The sequence below is a fragment of the Scomber japonicus genome, chromosome 1 (assembly GCF_027409825.1).
Source record: "Scomber japonicus isolate fScoJap1 chromosome 1, fScoJap1.pri, whole genome shotgun sequence".
NCBI lineage: Eukaryota > Metazoa > Chordata > Actinopteri > Scombriformes > Scombridae > Scomber > Scomber japonicus.
The window spans coordinates 8,207,627-8,215,583 of record NC_070578.1 but is presented as its reverse complement, the minus strand read 5'-3'; positions in this window follow the sequence as shown (position 1 = coordinate 8,215,583).

Genomic DNA, 7,957 nt, shown 5'->3' with positions numbered 1-7,957 from the left:
CAGCATTAGGTTATTCAAGTTGAGTTTCTGTGGCCGAAACTCGAATATAACTCAGCACAGTTCACACCTGGCACACCTACAATATGTCAACACATACATCTTCTTATCAGATCTCACTCCCCCGCCATACATAAAAATAAAGTAGGTTACATAATTTACGTTAGTATAGATGTTGATGTTTTTAACCGATGGGAATCCAAAGCTGTGTTCAGTTTGTTTTATTATATTTGTGGGCCACCTCACAGACAATGGATACCAGTTCACATAAAACCAATATAAAGATAAATGCAGCCAACCCTGCAGCTGCGTCTTGAGTGTGTGTGTGTGTGTGTGTGTGTGTGTGTGTGTGTGTGTGTGTGCGTGTGTGTTTGTGTGTGTGTGTAGTAGGATTTCATTACTATTCCTTTTGTTTCGTCATAATGTTTGTTATTCACAATAGTTTGGCAACATTTTTGTACCCAGTTACTACCCAGTTAAATCTAACCCACAATACAACAGATGCAACATTAACAAAAGAAAATGGGCAAGTATTTAAAATGGGAAAAATGATCAAAATATGTTTTATTGCATTCAGCAGGCCATTGTGGAGAATGTAATGAAGCCTTGTTTTGGTATGTTTAACACATTTAAACTTGAAAACACATCACACATCAGACAACTACACAGTGAATATAATGCATGATGCATGATCTACTAGAAGGAGTAGTGCAGTATTAATTCAAGCTTGTTTTTCAGTACTTCATTAAAAAAACTCTGAATTATGAGCTTTTATTATGAATATTAAAAGAGAAAAAACAGGCCAAGGTGGGCTAAAACTGGACGACAATGGCAAAGATCTTGGTCTTAATGCTGTTCAGTCACAGTGCCTCTTGCACAATACCTCATTGATGTTTGGAGATGTATTTTGCAGGAATGATAGCTATTGGGAATTGCTCCTCCTCTTAATACAAATCGTTTTATTTTACCTCTTGTAACTCATGATATGATTTGCTATTTGAAACACCTGATTTTTGATCATCACAAACTTTTTAAAACTCTTTCCAGAGTGAAATTTGATTCCAAAGTACCAGTACCAGTACCAGTGATTCATTACTCTAGCTGAAAAATGGTCCACCCAGACACATGTGATGCATGAGGTTTGAAGGAAAGTACAACTTCTTCAAAAAGTCTGTAAAGATTTTTTTTTAAATGACAAAACCACTAGTAAAGAAACATCAGAATCAGTTGGCTTTTCATTTTGATTTTGAATTCAAAAGTGAGTCAATTAAAGTTTCAACCAAAACCAAAACAATGAACTGAAAGAGTCACTACAAGCTACACCTTTCACATGAAAGTAGTAATGTTATTGTTATAAAAAATATTGATAGTAGCCAGTTTCATATCATATTTTTAAGATGAGCATTCAAACCACATAAATACAGATTGATGGGTTTCAGAGTTAATATTTATTAATTAAATATAAAATTCTCATAGCATCTTCTCCCATTTTAGAATTTAGTTTAAAAACTACACAAGATTGTTTTTTTGATCCTGAGGCCCGTCTCATGCACTGATCACACGATAAGCTGTACTTTAACTTGAGTTTGCTCCTCCAAAAGGAAGCTATTGTAGGACTCACAGACACCTGAGGGGCCTCACTGAGGAATCTGGTAAATTGTTGCCCCACCGTTATAGACTTGAGGGCTTCTTTTCTTTCATCAGCCCCTAAATGAGTTACTTTCACTCTTAAGAATATGCAGGACTCTTCTCTTGCAGCCTGTCCTGTTACCTGGTGCTCGAAATGCTGCATGTATGTTGTGTTTGATCTATTTCTTATTTTACATATTGGGGCACATTGCACTGACCTCATTTTCCAACTGATTTTCATGTGATTGCTCATATCCATATAATATATTTGTGTGAGCTCTGATTAGGAGCACCCAGTTTAGCATGGCAACATTTGTATTGGTTTTAGCAGCATGACTTTAAATGACAATTAATCCCAAATGGTTTTAGTAATCGCCTGAGTCTTCCTCTAGCGCCACCGTGAGGTGACGTGACATAATAGTTTTAAGTGAAATGACTCAACAACTATTGCCATGAACTTTGGTACACATATCCATGTTCCCTCAGGATGAATTGTACTCACAGTGGTGATCCTCTTACTCTTCATCTAACACCATCCTCGAGTCAGAAGTTGTGTTTATCCAATACGTTTCATGACATTAATGGTCAATGGCTTTTCCATCAGCCTTGGTTGTACTTTGTTTGCAGGAATTGAGCATACTAGGTAAGGCCTGTTCTTTCTGGTGTTACATAGTGCGAAGCAACATGACCAAGTGACACATGCAACATGCTTGAGGGCTAAGATGGTGAACATGGATTATATCTGCTAAACATCAGCACGTTAGCATTGTAATTGTCAACATGTTAGCTGAAAGCACATCCTTGCTTTAGTAAAAATGTTAACTTTGGAGTATTTTGCACTGGTGTGAGCAGTAGCATCAACATCGGGGTGAAATGTACTTCAACACAAAGCTCCAAGGATGGACTGCTGAACTTGTGGCAGGTGTAGAGCTGATTTAAACCCCTGTTAAGCTGTTGTTTTCATAGGGAATGCTGGTCTTGTGGTTTTATGAGCGTGCTGTAAAACCATAGAGGATGTATCCCCAAGACCCCAAAAGGCTCTGAGACCTTTGTTGGTGAATTTAACAAGAAGGGGGCTCCTGGGAGTGTATTCCACTATGGAAACAAAGGCACATATGTTTGAAAATGCCCTCAGCAGCACTGAAATTGAGATATTTGGAGGATTTCAAGTCACACCACATTTAGAGGGGAGAATATGGAAGGTCAAAGTGCAGATTTGAAAATAAGGATTCACATCATGGTCTTGCATGTTGTGAAATAAGTTATTCAGTGTTGGTTCTTAGAAGTGCAGAACAATCCATGTATTTCTCAGTACACAATGCATCATTGTTACTACCTAGGGCAGTGTCTTGTTCTAGGGAAGTATGTTTCCCCTGACATTGCGGTTTATTTGCACAGTTACACATTAAACACACAGTCTGCATAATTAACAATGTGATATTTGTCCCAAAATAACACAAATGGGCTTGGCGGATTTAAGAGTATTTGCTTTTGGAAATCATCCTGAAATTATCCTTGGGAAACTATAATTGCAAGATGTTCGACTACTCAGCGACTGAATCACACTGTCTTTTTATTTCCTGTCACTCCTGTTACTTGACCGCCTCGTCATCCGATACACCAAGAAAGCTTCAAGTTCAGACCAACAGAAATTCTTAAGCCCATTTTTGGAGCGTTTGACAGGATATTGTATTACATTCTTAACTGCCAATATGCAGGATATTGTTCATGCTGACAAGCACACGCAGACATTTTCTGCTCTGCTGCATCTTACTCTGTTAATGCCAGGTGTACAATAGTTCATCCATTAAGGAAGGGCCTCACTCACCCACAGTGTCTGCTATGGGTTTTATATGGAGGTAGATGATAAGATAAGTAACTTGTGTAGGCTTGAGACTGTCTGCTGACTCCCACTCTCTCTGTGTCTCATTCTGCTGGTTTTGGTTTGTCTTTTTCCTCTCTCTCTTCGTTTCTCAGCCTTTCAGCCTTTCAAAGACGGGTGTCTTTCACTCTCACTCTCTGTCTTTACAAATGTCACAGCAGACCTTTTGGGCCACATATGTGTTGCCACTTTCCTTCCCAACCCTGCTCATTGTTTTGTTCTTTTTTTGTATGGTTGTGTGTGGGTGTGTGTGTGTGTGTGTGTGTGTGTGTGTGTGTGTGTGTGTGTGTGTGTGTGTGTGTGTGTGTGTGTGTGTGTGTGTGTGTGTGTGTGTTTCCAAGCACACCTGTCATCACCGACACAGTGGGCCCTTTATTACCCAAGCCCATGCAATTCAACAGAAACGTCCCGCTCCAGACAAACACACAGACATGCACACACACACACACAAACACACACAAAACCACTCACATAGACAGTTGAACAGAAGAGAGGAGCCAGGTGCTGGATTTCCTTTTTTTTCTCCCCCCACCCCCACCAAACAGTTTTTTTCCCCTCCTCTATCTTTCTCTTGAGTAAATCAAGTGGATGCTTGAGTTTATGGGTGAGTTATTAGTGGAAAATGTGCTTTAAATTGTCAGGTGAACATGAACAGGGACATCTGATAATACTGTTGGTTTAAACATGAACCTACTTTAACACCTGCAGGTGCAAGTGTGTATAGTTTTGTGAAAGGCAGGTTACAAATACATGTTAAAGTGAGTTCCAACTGTATTTCTCACACAAATTGAATCAACGCAGAAACACCACATGTTTTATAAAAAGCAATATCAGCACCACCCATGCTATATTAAAATACAACAACATCACACCTCTCTTGTGTGTGCTGAACATACTGTACTTCAGCCCTTGTCCTTGCCCAAGATATATCAGAACTCGTTGACTCATATTTTGCAACCCAATCAGAGATATATTGTAGTGCCCTAAGGAGCTTTCTGGACAAACAGCAGAGCCATAAAATCAACTGTAATGTCTACTGGAAGTCTTTGAAGTCTGGACATTATTTCTAGTCTTAGTTCAGATCCATTCAGAAAAGGCTGCAGAGAACAGATAATATGACTCTGCAGACATTGAATCTACTTATGATAAAGGAAATCACTAGTTCTCATTCAATACTGACAGGAAACACCATGCTGTGGTTTTTTTCAATTGTTTATCTGAGGTGTTCAATATATTTTCAGTATCACGTTGAGGCTTGTTGTTTATCCTGAGCGTTACAGCTGCCCCCAAAAAAAACGTTTTAGCGGGTTAGGGTTATTTAATGATGATGATGTTTCCCACACAATGCTTTTTTTTCAGAAGCCGTTATTCATACCGTTGTTTTTTTCACACAATTTCAAAGATGAAGCTGTGGTTTGCGGTGGGATCTGAAACCTCTCCAAGTGCCAGCTGCCTGTGGCAATGAAGCACCCCAGTTCTAACACGATCTGATATCAATGTCGCTGAGCTAAATGATAATGAAAGATATCATACGCAGAGGTTACTGCTTTTGGAGATGTCTCTGTCTTAAACATGATGCTTCACTATGGACTCATATATCCAGAGACATGCACATAGGGCTCCCAAAGTGGCAATAGGTAAACAAAGCATCTCATACCTTAGATAGAATTTGAGAATTTGAGATTATTTGACCATTTGAACTCCACAGTTACTTCATCTAAAACTTAAACATGTACTACACATACAACAGGATGATAGCAATCCAATTATGTACTATATTTTTAGTTCTTATAATGTATATTCACAATGAAGGTCTATGGACCAACAATATGGTGTTATATAGAGTTTCCATCATTGAACACAAGAGGTTTTCTACTTCTTAGAGTGGCCATGGAAACTGAACTAAGTTTCACTTATCCTGTGCACAGGCAAACAGTCCCCCTGTCTACCCGCCACACCCTGCTGCTCTGACAGCAGTCAAGTAGGAAAGCAGGAAGAAACCAGCAAACATAGTTGCTTCAAAACTAAAAGCACACACATGCATACCTTTGCTCTGAATTACAGTTGCAACTATAAGTCAGTCAGACAGAAACAAAGTTCATCTGCAACCATTCTGATTGGGATTAATCATTAAAGTCCATTTTAAAGCATAAAAGCATTTAAAGTTTCCAGACTCTGAAATGGGAGAAACAAGACATTTGAAGACATCACCTATAACTCTGCATTTTTACAGGCAGTTTTATAGACCAAACAGTGAATCAATTAGGTGACAAAATAATAAGCAGATTAATTGATTGGATGAAACTAATAATAATAATGATAATGATTGTGATGATGATGATTAATATTATTATTATTGTTGTTGTGCTTGTTAGTTGCAGCTCTAATTTGAATTTTAATGAACCTATTTATGCCAATTTATCTTGGGACCTATATGAAACTGCAGCTATGGCAAACCAATAGTATATAATAATGGGAAGTTTAGAGAACTACAGTGGGTCTCAAACTTCTTGTATGAAACCCATGACTAAAACAGTCATACAGTATGTAGCCTGTATTGAACTTATAGTAAACTACATTTTGCTGGGAACCCCCGGAAACCTCCCTCAAGGACCCTTAGGGGTCCCCGGAGCCCACTTTGAGAAACACTACTATAGTGTATATTATATTTGTCTGCTGTATTTTTTTTTTTTATTGTTTTGTATTGAAAGGGGACATCTATACAAAGACAAATTCAGAGATGAAAAAAAAGACAGACAAGTTGTCGATGTGCTCCGTGCTTTGAATAGTCAAACAGGAACAAGGCTTCAGCTGACAGCAGTGCCACCTCGCGAGACCACTTCACTCAGTACCACGGCACGAGCGTCAACGGTCAGCCCCGCGAGCTGGCAGACGTTCCTCGCGCTTTTTCATGTTTTTAATATCTTCCAACAGCTTCAAGTGTTTTGAAAACGCCTGAAAAATTAATAAGTGGACAAGACTGGAGTTTTTGTTTATTATTTTATTTTATTTCTATCGTCATTCCAGTCAACCTGAGTGGGTTGAAGTGACTGAACCGGAGCGTCCATCCCTGGTTGTGTCACCGCGGTGAGGAGTGAAACTGCCTGCGCTACTTTTTCATTTTCTTACGGGATTCAGTTTGTGTGCGGCAGTAGTAGGAGACTGTTTGTTTTGGAGGCTTTGAGCATCAGAAGGTCTGGTAGTTTACAGCGGGGAACCGAAAATACCTCGACTACTCGTTGGAAAACTACTCAAGGTAAGCCAACACACTCCAAGGAATGGCGTTAGCTTTAAGAAACAAGCTAGGCTGAATTAATGCTACAAAATGAATTTGAGCTCGTTTGATAGTCGTCAGCACCTCCGCTGGTGACCCCCTTTTTCACTTAAAAAAAGTGAAAGTGTCACTGCTAAATTATAATGTTGTTCAAATCAAATGGGCTCCTTTGGATATATTCTTATTAAATATTTTAATTGTGGTGTATTGTTAATGTAGGTGAACCTTATGTTGCCTTTGAGTGGGAGTAAAATGAGCATTTAACGCGATATTGTTTTCCCAGCTATGCAGTAAATACAGTTGCAATGTTCCCCTCATCTTTTACCATGAAGCCCCCCTTTAACAAATATCAGATTATTTTTTGGGGGCTATAATGTTTTAGATATATATATATATCTGTGTGGGTGTGTGTGTGTGTGTGTGTGTGTGTGTGTGTGTTTGGGGGGTGGGGTCATGAAGGCATCCTTATTATTCACAGTAACAGCCGGTATCCAATGCTTGTGTATTCTTTCCCCTAATTAGCCTATCTGAGTTAAAAAGAGATGGATGTGTGAGTTCATGTTGGTGTTGAAAGGCAGGCATCAAAGGGTGCGAAGACTTTTCAGCTGTGCTTTGCTGTTCATACAACTGTACTCTCTTTGTGGTTTCCTGACAGTGCCATGGTGCATAATCAAAAGCACTGCACTCTGTCAAAAAAAAAACCCCAGTGTGAAAAACCCAACTCCTTTGGGTACGCTCTCATTTTACACACTGGCACTTACAGATCAGAGAAATACTTGGCATTCGAAACTGATCATGCAGAAATTACAAAATGAGGTTGTAGTTTCTAAACCAGCTGTCATGTGAAATGCAAATATTTCAGTGAATGTGTGACTCATTTGAGAAACTCCTTATTTTTTTGTGCTGACTTCATTTTTCATAATGAGGAAAAGAAAGCCTCTGATGGGTGAGCTGAACCCTGTGACCCGCACCCAAGGCCACGCTGGGGGTGATTTAAGCCTAATAATATTCTGGCTTTTGTCTGTGCGTGTGTCTTTTCATGTGTTGTTTTATTGATTTATCCGTAGCCCCGGAGGAAATATCTGCAGCATTCCACCTGCTCCTCCAATTTCCTCACTGAAGACGTCCAGATAGAGATAAAGGAACGCGTAAACACTCACACAGACATGCACGCT